We start from the raw sequence: 14,621 nt of genomic DNA, 5'->3' as shown, positions 1-14,621 counted from the left end.
TTGCGGGGAGAGGCGGCCGTTGGCGCGCGGCGGCCGCGAGGGCGGCCGTGCGGCGGGGCGGCGCGCGCGGTGGCGCCTCGTCCCGCCCTGCGGCGCCGCTGCGGCATCAGGGCAGTGCGCGGCCGCGCGCGTGTGGGGCCCGCTCGCCGCTCCGGCCGGGCCCGCGTCCCGCCCGTGGGCCGCTGGGGCACCGACCGCTGCTGGGGGAGGCCCTGCAGAAGGCCCTGCGGCAGCGCGGGTGCTGCCTTGCTTGCAAGCTGTGACTGTCCCCGCTTGCGGGCCGGTCTGGGGAGCCAGCAAGAGCCAGCCGTCTGCCGCAGGAGAACGGGGCAGCGGGGGCAGGGCTGAACGGCTCCCGCAGCCTGCCTTCCCCCTGGCCCGGAGCGCGCGGGGAACACAGGCCTCCCTCGTGCAGGTTTTTCTGGAACTGCGTTACCTGCTCTAGCAGGTTTGCCTGGCTCCATACATCAGCCCAGCAAGAATAAACAAGAGCTCACTTACTCTTCAGCCAGAGTTGCCGTTCTGGTTGTCTCTGTTACATTTTTCCTGGACGTGGTGGGTAAATCTATGCGCTCATCACAGTACAACTGCAGAGTCTTTTCAAGGTAACTCAGCTTCTAAAGGGAGTCTGCCATTCCTGGCAGTAAATTAACATATGCAGAATGCCATGGTCTTCTGGTAGACCCTCAGTGGTACCTCGTCAGATTTAAATCCTCCTGAGATGGCCATCCAGTGTTCAGAGGCCTCCTCACTCATTTTATTTATCTTTCCTTTTTTCATTCCATAGTCTTTCCCAGCTCTTCCATTTCTTCTCTTTCTAAATGGCTGCTGCTGCCCTTGCTGCACTTGGCTTAAGCATCTCATCCTTTCAGCTCATCAGCTCTGATTTCTGAAGTTTGATTCCAGCATGTCTTTTATTTGAACTAAAAGAACATGATAATTTAACAAGGTGATGCTATTTTTTTCTGTAATTAGATGGTTATGTTCTGAACTTAAATCAGAGATTAATCTTCCTTTCTATATTTGATATGTGCAATATATCCTCCTGCTGCTGACTAAATTTTCTAGAAACCAAATTACTTTGTAGTTAACAGAAAAATAGGTCTTCCCAGAAATGTTCCCATTATTGAGTCTTTTGCAACCCCAGATGATATTAATGATGAAACCATACAGATTCTTCATGTTTTTCAGTTAGTTAAAATTCTTCTATATAGGTTATATTGAAGAAATTATAGTTTTTGATATATCATGTTATAATTTTATAAGCTGCGATAGGAACAAATTAGCGTTGGAGGTCAGTTAATTGGAGAGCCATTGTCACATATCTCCATAAGTAAAATGAATATAACCTTCCTCTAGGAATAAATTGCGTACTACAATACTATCTGTTAAACAGAGTCATTTGTAAGAGAGAGGTTAAAAGTACTTATTAGCACATGATTTGGTTTCAAGAGCCTTTGTTTCTTAGAAGTTCAGTGATTGTTGCCTTGGGCACTACTATGTGAAAGATAAATATATATCTGTAGTCATAAACTTATTTAGAAATCAGTTTTAGGACACACAAGTAGTGGTACTTGTCAAAATAATTTCATTTTATGAGTTTTTTGTCAAAGTATGATGTCATTGTTTACTGGAGAGTAGAATGCTTTGGGTGAGTATTCAGGGCTTTTCACTGTGTATATCAACACGCTGAAAACCATTTAGGTAGCTGTTTTGGAAAACAGGTTGTTCAGTTCCATTTCCAACTCCCGTATTGTAAACGTACCTCCTTGCATTGTGCTAATTCAGAGACTTAGCTTAAAGAATAAGAATGAAATGAAGCACAGCAAATCAACTTCTAATTCCTAAGGGCTACTACATGTGTGAAAAGCATGTTTGCCTTCAGGAGTCCCATTTACAGTGTTTCTGAGTTTGGCTATGGGATCTCCTTTCACTGAGGCAGGCCCTTTGCAAGTCTCCAGAGCGAGGCAGATTATGATGTTCCCTGTTACCTGTTTCCATCAGGTCAGACTCTTAAGTCTACTGAAATGAAAAAATTCAGTGGATTTTTCAATGAGAATTTGTGTCCTGTTTTTTATTTGTTTTGTTTGCTCTTCCTTTTCACAAAAAGACAGAACTATCCTAAGTATGCTTCAGGTCCTCCTTCCCTGTTATTAAAATTCAGCTCTTCTCTTGTTAGCTCTCTGTAGGACCTCCTGGCATCACTTCAGTAGTTTCTTCTTGTCTCCATTGCATCCTATAGGAACTGAGGAAAACAGAATCACTACATATTTGTAGGTTACATTAACTCCTTCATATTTGCAATTTTCAGTGCAAATGACCTAAACAATGAAACCTCCTTTTTTTTCTAGTTTTACTGGGTTTGGGAAGATCTGTATCAGACCATTCCCCAGAGTTCATATTAGATATGCAGAGAGGAGGTTTATGGCAAAATACCCTCCCAAATATATTTTAAAGAATATTTTCATTTTTGGTATAGTACTACATGAAAAAGTTGATTTAACTGCCTTAGATTATGATTTAAACAAAACAGGAGAACATTCTTGGGTTTTTAAGGTACCAGCATACTTTTTATACTCTTTGTAATGCACCTTCTTAGAATTCAGGGTTATGAATTAAGAATTAAACTATTCTGTAGCTGATGTCTGATTTATTGTATTTTCTGTGAAGCAACTATTAGATGACATGTTAAAGCAGTCATTCTTTTACAGGATCAGAATGAAAATAATCATTATTGGAGGGCCAAGACTAAGGACCCAGATGGAAGGAAGTGCAAAATTATTTTGCTGCTTGTAACAATTTTTAGTATCAGAACCAAAGTAAACACCAATAAAATACTACTTTTTAGAAAAGGAATACTTTATAAGTTAGTATGCAACCAGAAACATGCATGTCAGTTGCTACTAGGAAAAAAATTACAAAACCAAAAAACCCATACATTGTCATGTTTTATTCATTTAAGGGAATTGTCAGGTTTCAGTATCTTTTATTAGCTGTGAAATAGAAGCTAGTTGTTATGCATACTAAGAGTATTTTTTTTTTTAAAAAATAATCACATGAATACACAGACTCTTGTCTTTATTGGATGTAATATCCAATTGGATGCAGAATCTCCCTGCTTCTGATGGGCCTCTGAATCTCTGATTCTTGTTAGAGATTCTTATGTACTGCCATTATTTGCAGCAAAATAAGTCATATGTTCAGATAACTTTTTATTTGAACATATTTAAATAATTTTAAATCTTTTACAGTAGGTGTTTGGGCACCTTTTCCATCTTGTACCTCTTTCCCCAAGTTCAGAAGAATGGCCCAAAGGTTATTTGTCACTGCTTTTCTAAATTCTTTTGCATAAGTAATGCTGTGGAGCAGGTTTTACAAACTCGTTCTCCTTTACCTGCAACTCCTCAGGAGTTACAGGAACTATTACAGGATCTATACTGATCCTTTAGTGGAAAGACAAGTAGATTAATGCTTCAGAGCTGCTTTTTTTGTTACGACTTGATCTTTTCAAAAAGATTTTCAAAAAAATCTCTTTGGAGATTGCATACTTGATTCCTAGACTGAAGAATATTGTGACCATGTTGTTAACATTTCTAAATCAAAGAAGTCCTTGTTCTGGTCTTCTAAATGCCTCCTTATTTCCTATCGTCTGAAAAATCATCATTTTTAATGTAAATGTAGTCTTTTTATAGACTTTAAAGATACTTGTGTCTACAAATTGTAAATTTCTGCATGTGTGTTCTATGTGTTATGCTTTGTGACCTCTTTTCATCCTTGATATTTACATTCTTGTGATTTTGGTAAACTACCAAAACAGCAGGTTTTGGTCAAGTTATACCTGCTGGTGATTTTTTTTTATCTTCTATGGTATAGCATCCATATTTCAAAAAATCTACCTTACCTATCCTGCTGAGATTGTTTCTGCATCAAAGGAATGCCCCATATTTAGTCTGTTTTCAATGGTGGGTGAAAAAATTCCACACAGAGCTACGTAGCAGACAATAACAACAGGGAGAGTATCATTTTTTTCTTTAATGCAGAGAGCCCCTTGGTATTCAGCAGGTAAACAGTGGATCTAAAGGAACAGAGTTACCAGAATGTGGTCATTCTAATCCCTTTTGCCTCTCTGTGCAGGCACATCTTATATGGTAATATAACTTCTTTCTCAATAGCCTCTCTAGCATGATACATCACTGTTAACCTATGTATGGGATCCTGGCTGGAGATATTTATTATCTGTGGTGTATTATAAAACAAATGTGTAAATTGCCACGATGGAGAACGAATCATACCTTTCCCATGTCATCCACCATTGCACCTGCTCAATTTTCCCTTAAGCTTTTAATTCATATATATCTATCATGGTCTTTGTAAAAGCTGCACATATTTCAGAACTTGACTCCTTTTTTCTTTAATCCAAATATATCAATTGATTGAGAGAAGCAAGCAGTTAAATGAAAGCCTATAAAATAAAAACTTTTTATTTAAAAAAATCCAAGTGAAAGATACTGGAAAAGAGAAATCTTTTTTTCCTTTATGATTTTGGTGGATTTCTATGTGAGAGTTCATATCTGCACCTCAGAAGGTGGGGGGCACCTGCCCTTGCCCTAGCACAACTCTGTTCAATAAGTTCTAGGGAGGAATTCCTTCAGAGGATGAATGGAGAGTTACTTTTTGTATTTATCCCAGGACCTCAAAAGCCTGAGCAGCTAGTCAAATCCCACTTCTCTTTAGATTTTACAACTCTTATTGTTTCTTCTGAATGGATGCTTGCTGATAATTTTAAATTAGTCTCTTATTATAGAAGTTAAAACTCCTTTTAGAGCCTGCTAACATTTAATTATAAATGCATCTGGTTCTGCTGTCGTATTTATTTACAGGTTATTCACAACAGAGTCTACATCCTGTTTTATAAATATATCCTTTATTTATAATTTAGTAGTGTTGGGAGAGGTCAGATAGTTTAACTTCTCTTTGTGCTTTTTGGCATTATCTAGCATACATACTTACTTATAAAATCCTTTATATATTGATAACAACTGCCTCGAAGTATGATAACATTATATTTAAATAACTTTTTCTTAATGCATGTATTTATTTTTGTATATTTGTTCCTAAAGTTTACATTACTGAAGCATGAGCTAGTCTAAACGTATTCTTATACTCCCTTCAGTGCCTTTATAATTTACTTAGTTCCCGTCTCGCTGGATTCATAAGCAGTTCTCATTGTTCTCATACTTTTCACTCTTTCCTCTTTCCCCTTGAATGTGGAAGTGCGCTCTAACTTGCTGATGGAAAAGGATGTTATTCCTTCCCAACTGAATAAAGATCTCCATCTGCGAGGGTTGTTAATGGCTACTTCAGGAAACTTCTGGCACAGTACTGAATTTGTCAGAAATTGGTTACTGGGTGGGAAGAAGTGCTGAAATCCAAATTGCAGATCTCTATTTATAGTTTCCCATATATACCCTTCCTTTTTCTACTCTCTGCTTTTAGCCATATAAATGTAATTTTTCTTTCAATTTCAATTATATTTCCATTTCCATCCTACTATTTTTTCCATGTTTTTACTTAAAACCATTTACCCAGGGATTTTAATTCCACCTTTTCTTCTTTTCTTTTACATCTTTCTCCCAATATCCATATTCCTGGGATTTGTACTCCCAACTCCTTTTCCTTGAGCTTTGGTATCTTTTCTGAATTCACTAGGTTGTTATTTTATAGTGTGATTCTGTCTCTTGCTCAGAATTTGACTCAACCTGTATTTTTAACTGTTATCTATTAATGTCAGTTTCCCAAGGACCTTAATGTGTTCCTTTTTCTCCTCGATGATGTGGGCTGCTCTTGATGTGGTAAGATAATAAAATGTAACACTCTCTCTGGCTTATATTTGTTTAAGATGGCAATAATCTAGTCTATTTCTTTAAGCCTTCTGGATCCTTCTACAGCCCAGCCTTCTTTCAAATCTGCTTCTTTTGTTAAAAGTAATGCTATTTTAATGGCATTTCTCTGATGTTTGAATCAGGGATAGCAGGGAGATTAAGAATGCTATATGCTCAACCTATGATAAAGGAACCTAATATATAAGGCTTATGTATGTACGTAGCTTTGCTTTAATATATTTTAGAGAATCTCAGTTCTTCACACTTTCTTGTATTTGTTATTTTTTCTTTCTATAATATTTGTTATTTCCTTCTTTCTACTGAATATCTTGACTTATTTTGAAGATTTATTTCTAACTACATCTCTTTAGTCACACCTATTGTTGGGGACCAGCAAAGCCTGGCAGCTCCCTATGAGGATGGGAGCAAGGAGCCGAGCATGGTGACAAGACAGGTAGAGGCAATGACCATGGCAGCAAGAGTCCCTTTGCCCCGGAGTAAGGAGCAGAGCAGGCCCGGGGATGGTAGCTGGGTTCAACCAACAATCCAGATCATCAGAGACCTCCAGGCGTATGGGTCTGCGCCAAGGCTGGGCTGGGTGGTCGCCTGCGGGTTAAGGTCAGGCCTGGATCAGCAGCCCACGGCCATGCCCAAGCAGGGCTGCTACACTGCAGACGCTGAGCTCAAGCCGGGCCGTGCACAAGGGCCCCAGCTGGAAGCAACTCCTGGGAGAGGGAGCTGGGTCTGGCTGCAGCCTCCCCACTGCTGCCAGGGAGCCTGTGGCCCTGGTGGGAAGGGGCTGTCCTCAGCTGTGCCAACACAGAGCTGGCCCTGGGCCCCAGCAGCCAAATCCCTAGGAGGAGGGAGGATGCAACCGGGGCCCTGGCACCTTTAAGTCATTGACTTCACCGCCATGTCCCCAGCTTACCTATATTGTTGTAAAAATTAGAATAATGCCATCACAATAAGTAGTATAACTTTGCATTTACATTAGTCTACTTGGAAGCAGAATTTGGTTTTAAAAGATGGTAGCATCTTCACTGTACCACGATTCCTATGCAAAGAAAAATGATTTTTTGAGTTTGACAATAACATATATACTACAAACATAGAATTGAAACTTTTTCTGTTGCATTAAATGACTCAAAAAGTCAGAAAGATGCATTTTTTGTTAGTGTATAAATAATTCCTGAAACAAAGCTCTTACCATCAGAACTTCATACTAAATTTGACTGTTAGCAAATACTAATGACAATCCTATAATGTAAAATCAATATTATTTGAACTGAAACTATTGCTTGATCAGAACAGAAATATACTTAATTAATATACATTCAAATGTTCTAAAGAAATTACATTATTTTTGAAACATTATAGTCTGTTCCAGGCATTTTAAAGGGACTACACTTGGTAGAATGGGTGCTAAGTCTACAGAGCTAAGGCTCTCTGCATTTAAGTAGAATTATTACCAAATACTTCATTTCTTTTTATGCCTTCTACAAAAAGGTTCTGATCTTAGAGTTTCTAATCATAAAGTGGGCACTGGCAGTATGGAATGAATGTATATGCATAAATCCAGAAAGACAATTGTATCTCTTGTTATCTATACATTTTTGCATACAAATGTCAACTTGTGTGTCTGTATGCTCTTCTCACCAAAGTCCTTTGACAGGATTTGTGTCTGTGACAAGGGAGAGAAGAGAATACCCCAAGTGCATGAAGTGTATTTCTCTCTTTTACTGGAGGGTAAAATAGGTGGTGAAGAAATGATGCAGCTCCTTGCATCATTATTATTCCCAAATGTCCCTTCTTTCAGGCTAAGAGCAGTTTGGCTCTTTCACAGAGAAAACAATTTCATTAGGAAGGGATTACAATGTATAGTTACCTCTCTGATTGGAAGATTATGAGTTTTCTGAATTGGTATCTGTTCTGTACTCCACAATAGATCAAACAACTGTTGTGATAAAAAGGCAATACTGATTCTTTACAGGAATCCAAACACTGCTCTTACCTTGCTAAGATGACAGTCTAGGTCTTCCAGTTTGAAGAGATGCTTGAAAGCAGCAGGCTATACCATTCTCTCCTTTCCCTCACAGCACAGAGAGATGTACTAGTATGTTTCTTCATGGCTGGCTTTGGAAAATGTCTTGAGTAGCACTTGTTTTTGTAAGTGTCTTACAAATGGCTGAGAAATTGAGAAAGGAAAAGCCTAGCATGATCACTACAATTATTTTGTGGTAGATCTTGTATAGATGGAAGAAATAGTAAACCAGGGCCTGCTGGGAGCATACAGTGATCTCATGCTTGCTTTCACAGATCTTCAGTAACCATTCTTAGCTGAGTAAGAGCAGAAACTTCTTGTACTGTTTCCCAATTCATTCCAAGGAGGATTCTTATAACCCTGGCAAAAAGCCTAGGACCAGGGTAGCCAAAGAGTAGGCCAAATATACTTCATAACTCAGACTTTTGGCTTGTTTATATTTGATCAGCATACTCCAGCCATTCAAATGATTGAAGACTTGGAAAAAAACAATTGAGAAGAAGGAACCTAAAAAATAGTTTACTGAGATTTTATGGACAGGATATTTATTTGTATACCTTGAGCTTATTAATTTGAAAGGGAGATTTTAAATGAAGAGCTACCTTATTTTATCTAAAAGAAAAACTGAAGCAGCAGCTACTTTTGACAAAGCATTATACAGCCTTTTTATCAAAAGAAGAAAATGAATTTTTATCAAATTTGACATTTTGTATTACAAGAGCAATTTATAGCTTATTAGATATCTAAATATGCTAACTAAAGATGATGGACTCAGAGTGGCAGTGCCTTGCTTTTTCAAATGAGGCACAGTAAAAAAGGAGGCAGGAAACTCAAAGAACAATAGGTCTGGTCCTGTTTTCCTCTTGTCTTTATATAGAGATCTTGAAGGAAGTGAAATGGCTCTGTTTCTTCACATCTGACCTGTGAGAAAAATAGCCTGCATAGTCAGTTGTTAGCTTGGGAACACATATGAATTATATTTCCCAGTACTGAAATAAAGGATGGGTATTCCTTAGAAAGTAAGTGAATGAAAAAGAGCCTGCACTTCTACTGATGAAATATTAGACTTACCACCTTCTGTTTGCCTCTGTGATAGAAACACAAAGATAGGGCAATCTGAGCAGTAGTAGCTAATTAACTGACATACCAAGTCTTTATTAATGGCTATTTGCTATTCTGAGAAGCCATTAATGCTGAGGATCATTTGTGCATTTACTTAAGGAATCTTTGGTTAATCAGTAGAATAAGGTCATCAATATACTCTTGATACTTCAGTTAATAGCTTACTCTGCATTAACAGTTATGTATCTCTCAACCTACAACTGTGACCAAAGAGCTTTTACTGGTTCCACGTGTCTTTAGCTATTTAAAAGTTAAATGTCATCTCCAGGCTACTTACTGGAGCTCTCTCTATGGTGGTGCTCTTCAGAAGGTAAGGTCCTCACCTTCTGAAGGTCCTCACCTCCTCATCTCTTTTCTTTACTACAGAGAGATAATTATTTATACTATAGCCCTTACCTTACTTTCAGGAAGCTAAAATTTGTTGAGATGAATATTAATGCAGCTGTATGCACAGGTCATAGAACTTAAAAGCTTGATTGAAAACTTGAGATCTTTTGATTCCTACCCCAAATCTTAGACACAACACTTGGGCAAATGCTTCTTAAATGTCTCTTGACTTTTCAGGAAGACTGCTAATTGTCTGTATGGTATTCTCTACACAGTTCACAGTATTTCTATTCTGCCAGCACCTACAAGTTAACAGTTTTCAGTGGCTGATGTACATCATAGTGCAATGTCAGCCATTTTAAACAGTGCTTCATCAGAGACTTTGTTCTGAAAGATATGCTGAGAAAACCCCGGCTGAGGACAATGGAAATCTTCTAAAAGATTGGAACATAAAGGGGCACAACCCTTCCTTTTAAGGAAAAACAAGAGGCTAGTCTCTAACTACATTATCTCTTCAGCTCTCTTTTCTCCTTTGCTTCTACTGGCAGGTGAAATGGTAACTCAATAGGAGGCGAAAGGGAAAGTTGGCCCACTGCAGTCCTTGGCTCTACATCCCTTCCTGCTACTGGACAGAATTCATCCATTACTTGGCTTAATCGTCAGCTACCTCTGTTTCAGACCTTTTTTGTGTGTTCTCTTCCACCCATAGGATCTCTGTGAACTGTCCTCTTACGGCTTCAGCTATGTCACTGTGTTAAATAACTGAAAATAAGTGTCTTCTCAGGTTTTTTCCCCTCCATTTTAAGATCTCACTTCTCCCTAATGTACATCTGAGGAAGATGTCTAGAAGTACTTCCTCTGTAACCCATCTCAAATACTGTACATGTGCTCATATGTACTTTTTCTCTCTGATGTACATGCATACCTTGTTTAAAAAGTTGGCAAGTTCTTCATCCTACACAGACTTACTTTACTCAGTCCATGACGCAACTGATTGTCTAAAGAAAAAATAATATTGCCTTTCCCTTTTTGTTTCCTGATAGTACTGTATTTACATGGCTTTTTATGTTTTCTAGAGCAGAAATACACACATGTATAGTTTCTGGAATCATCAGCAAAACCCTATTGATTTTGTCAAATTTGTAGACCATCAGAAGTATACTCTCACATAATCTAAAATTACTGTATATGCTTCCATTAAAGTCAAATAGAGATAAACTTTTTAAATAGGGTAATAGGTTGGTTTCTAATAGAGGAAGGAAGTTGAAGCTGGTCTAAACTTGCATAAGAAAGACTTGGATTCAGAGGAAGTGTACTGGGAAGTTTCTCTAACAGTTCGCAAAGAAAAGAAAAACTTGTCTTCATGCAAGACAGCTTTTGTGCTTTCCTTCCGTAAACATATGAGAAGTGAGATTCATTTGTTCTATTCATCTTTGTGACAAAGAATACATAATATTTGTTTCAGAATAGTATCAATGTCACAAGGACTTGAGAGGCTTATTTATATACTTAGCTAAGTCAGCATGTAACACAATTAGGTAGGCTAACAAAACAAAAAAATAGATGATTACATTTAATTTTCTTAACTATGTTTTAAATCTAAGCTTTACAAAATACACCAGAGATGCCTGGGGAAAGTTTCCTTGAAGAAAGGAAAAAAAAAAAATAAGAAAAAAAGAAAGAAAAAGAAGAGGAAGGGGAAAAAAAAAAGTAAGACTTAAACAGCCACCCAGAAGTTTTGGATTCACAACTACAATTAAATTTGCAGAGGAAAAATTCATGAAATTTCATGAAGCTTAGATGTTAGCTGCAGGAGAAAACTGGCACATAATCAAACAGCATGGTATGCTCAACAATGTGAATTAATTTGATATTCTAATATACCTCTAGTAGAGATGTGTCTACTACTTGAAATCAGCATACAGTTTGGCCTTCTGCACCTTGACAGAAATTCTTTCTAGAATATTAGGTCAGTAAATGAGGCCATTAGCAGTGCTATATGGGCAGCTGCATTTGGAATCTGATTGTTGTTCTGTGTTGTAGTTTACAACAGCAAGAAATAATATGAATTAGGATCAAAAGACTTGCAGCAACAGTGCCAGTGAAATTAGTAAGTTCAATCCATTATGATTTGCAGCTCATTTGGATTTCAGATGTGGTCTTGCATCTTGAAATCAGAAAAGAATTTTTAAAAGGCAGTTTATGTAAAAAATTGACCCTAAAAATACACTTCCTCATAAGCAGGAACCAATAACATTCCCTGTAATTGACTTCAAAATACAGTGCAATTTCAAAGATTATCAGCTTCAAAAGATCCAGTATCTTGCTCCTTTAAGCACAGTTTTTGAGTTGGGAACCTAGAATGTAGACTATCAAAAATAAAGTTCACTTCTGGAAAAGCTTTGGCTGTTTTCTCCTAAAAGTGATGCTCCTAATCAAGACGATTGCATTAAATAGTTATTGGCTCCCATTATTTCAGTGACAGAGAAAATTTTCTTTTGCTTTTTCCCAGCCATAAACTTATCTGAACAAAGTTTCCATGGCCAGCAGGAGGTATTGACATTTCACTAAAAAAAAAAATGTACTGACTTTCACCATGACAAGACTTTGTTAAATAAATGCAACCTGACAAATGTCAATCCACAGTTGTATTTAAATAAAATTTTCCTTCAGGAAAAGATTTGATGAACTTCTGTCACGAGCCATTATTAATGCTTGAGCTTTAGGAAATAAATTTATATGAAACTAATAAATAAAGATATTACACCCAGAGCTGTATTTGAAGTAGATGTGAATAGTAGTTCTGTATTAATTTAACTGTCATCTTTGTTACCATTAGTGACAACTTTATGCAAAGCCAGTTTTGTTGGTTTTCTGAAAAAGTCCCTAAAATGTCAATGTGTATATATGTGTATGTGTAGAGGGAAGAGGAGAAGGGAGGTGGTTTTTTTCAGGATACATGCTAAACACGAGGACAGAGGGACTGGAGGATTCAGCTGTTACCATGCTATCTGGAGATCAGATGTGTTGCCATTTCTTGCTGCAAGAGATTTCTGATGCAAGGAATCTGAAAATGTAATTAGTCTTCCTGTTCCTCTCTTTCAAGAATTCAGCTGTTACAGCAAAGAATACCATAAAACACATTAAACACAACCAGCGATTTAAGTATTTTTACTTTTTGTCTCTAAAAACGTTTTGATACTTTGCTCCCTCAACACCTTCAAAGGGTATGACTGTACATACCCTTTGCTTCACAACTTACTCTATAGAAAAGCATCACCCAAGCTCAAAACATACTCTCTACTAATTCTGCCCTTGTGCATATTTAGAGAGATTCTGAGTTCTGTCTTACAATGTTCATATGACCATACTCAGATATGATTAGGGTCATCCTTTAGTTCTGTTAAAGCTTTTGATGTATAACTAACATTACGGGCCCAGTCTTTTAGCCTGTGCTGACAGCAGGATATTTCTATCATTCCACCCACAGGATTAGATTGGGTTAGGTGAAGAGCAAGTCATTTTGGTGATTTCCATCAAGATTTTAAGGGCTCCTTTTCTGCTCAAGTGTAGCAAAGATTTACATGCTTAATTTAGGGGTATTACACTGTTTGAAGCATCTAGTGGATTACAAGAAGAGTAGAGTTGCCCTGAGGCAATTTCCGAAATAAGACACACACAGATACAGGTGAATAACAGCCTAAGTGAATTACTCCATGTAACTCAATGGAAGTATTCATTCAAGTGCCAAGACTGTCTGCAGTAGCTCTGTTTGTATTTACAGTCTCTCTTGTTCTAAGGCTGGTCAGTCATGTTTGCTTTTACATTTTAAAAAGTGCCTATATTTTGTTATTTTTCCAGCTCACTGAAAGAAACTTTTTTTTTTCTTTCTTTCTTATAGGAGAAGTTGGAGCTAAGACCCCACACAAGCGATCTCTTAAAACAAAGTTTAGAGGAAAATGCCTGGAAGGTTTTGCAAAGCATCATTATGTCTTTCATTTTGCTCAAATAATTTTCTCCTTTGAAACAACTGCTGCTCTAAGACGGAGAGAACAGCCAAATACAACTAATAATTAGTCCAAGAATGATGGAAATGCTTTGGGTGTGGAGTAGGTAAGAGAACATGGTGCCGTTTTCCTGGCTGACTGGCTTGTCCCAAACAATATAGTCTTTCTTCTGACTAACAGCCATGCTTGCTGAATGTTGTTTACTCCCCTCAGATTTCTACACTGACTTGCTTTGATTCTTTCTCTTTGCAGCCAGTGACCTGGCTTGTTCCAAGAAAAGGTATATTATTTTTTCTGTGGGGTTAGAAAGTCCATAGGTGTTAGGAAGATAGTAGATCTTCCATCAGTTGAAATCTTTAAATCATGCAAAGACATATTTTTAAAACTTGTTTTAGCCTGGGCTGAAGTTGCTTTACTACTTCATGTTGAATCATAACCCTGGAGTGGGTTGCACAATATGGCACACCCATGTTGAGAAGTGACTCGCAGGAGGCCCATTGCATAGACAGGTGATGAGACTGGGTAAGACAAGACACACATGCACACTCCTGCTTAAATCAGTGCAGTAGCTTCTCCAGATTTGGAGACAGTAGGGAGAATCTGTGGCACTTTGCAGTAGGTGTGAGTTGCCAGTGTTACAGCAAAGGAATGTGAGACAGGCACATGAAGCAGGAACTAAACTTAACTAAATCAAAAACACGGACAAAAATGTGTTGAAAAAACAAAACAAGGCCTAGATTAGATAAGAAGACAGATAAAATGGTCTCTTCCAGCACAAAGATCTGCAAATCACAGTGGCAATTCTACTGCTATTTTAGCTAGTAAGGATCTCAACAGAAAGTTCTGTGGTATATCTGTGTATGCACGTGTGTTTGCCCACCCACAAGCACACATAATGAAACAAAACCTTAAGAGCATAATATGGTGCAAAACAAGAAGAGCACAGTTTATTTATTGTCAAGATAATAGCAAAACAAAAATATTTAGTTGATGTATGCTAGAAAACAGAAAAAATGGCCATTGCCTTGCAAAAGACCTTGTAAAATTCTTCTGCATGCTCTTTTCAGATGCACTGCATGCCTGTCTGGAGAAACCTGTTACAACAAATCTGTTTACATGTTTACTGTAGACACTAAATGATTTTACAAAACTAATCTCTCATGGGATAAGAAGACAGGCTCCAATCTGAACCAGTAAGCAGCTGAAAGGCAGAAGGAGACAAAGGGATAAAGCTGACTGTCA

Source organism: Rhea pennata, chromosome 3 (assembly GCF_028389875.1).
Source record: "Rhea pennata isolate bPtePen1 chromosome 3, bPtePen1.pri, whole genome shotgun sequence".
NCBI classification, from domain to species: Eukaryota; Metazoa; Chordata; class Aves; order Rheiformes; family Rheidae; genus Rhea; species Rhea pennata.
The sequence above is the reverse complement of the archived record's forward strand: the minus strand, read 5'-3'. Positions refer to the sequence as shown.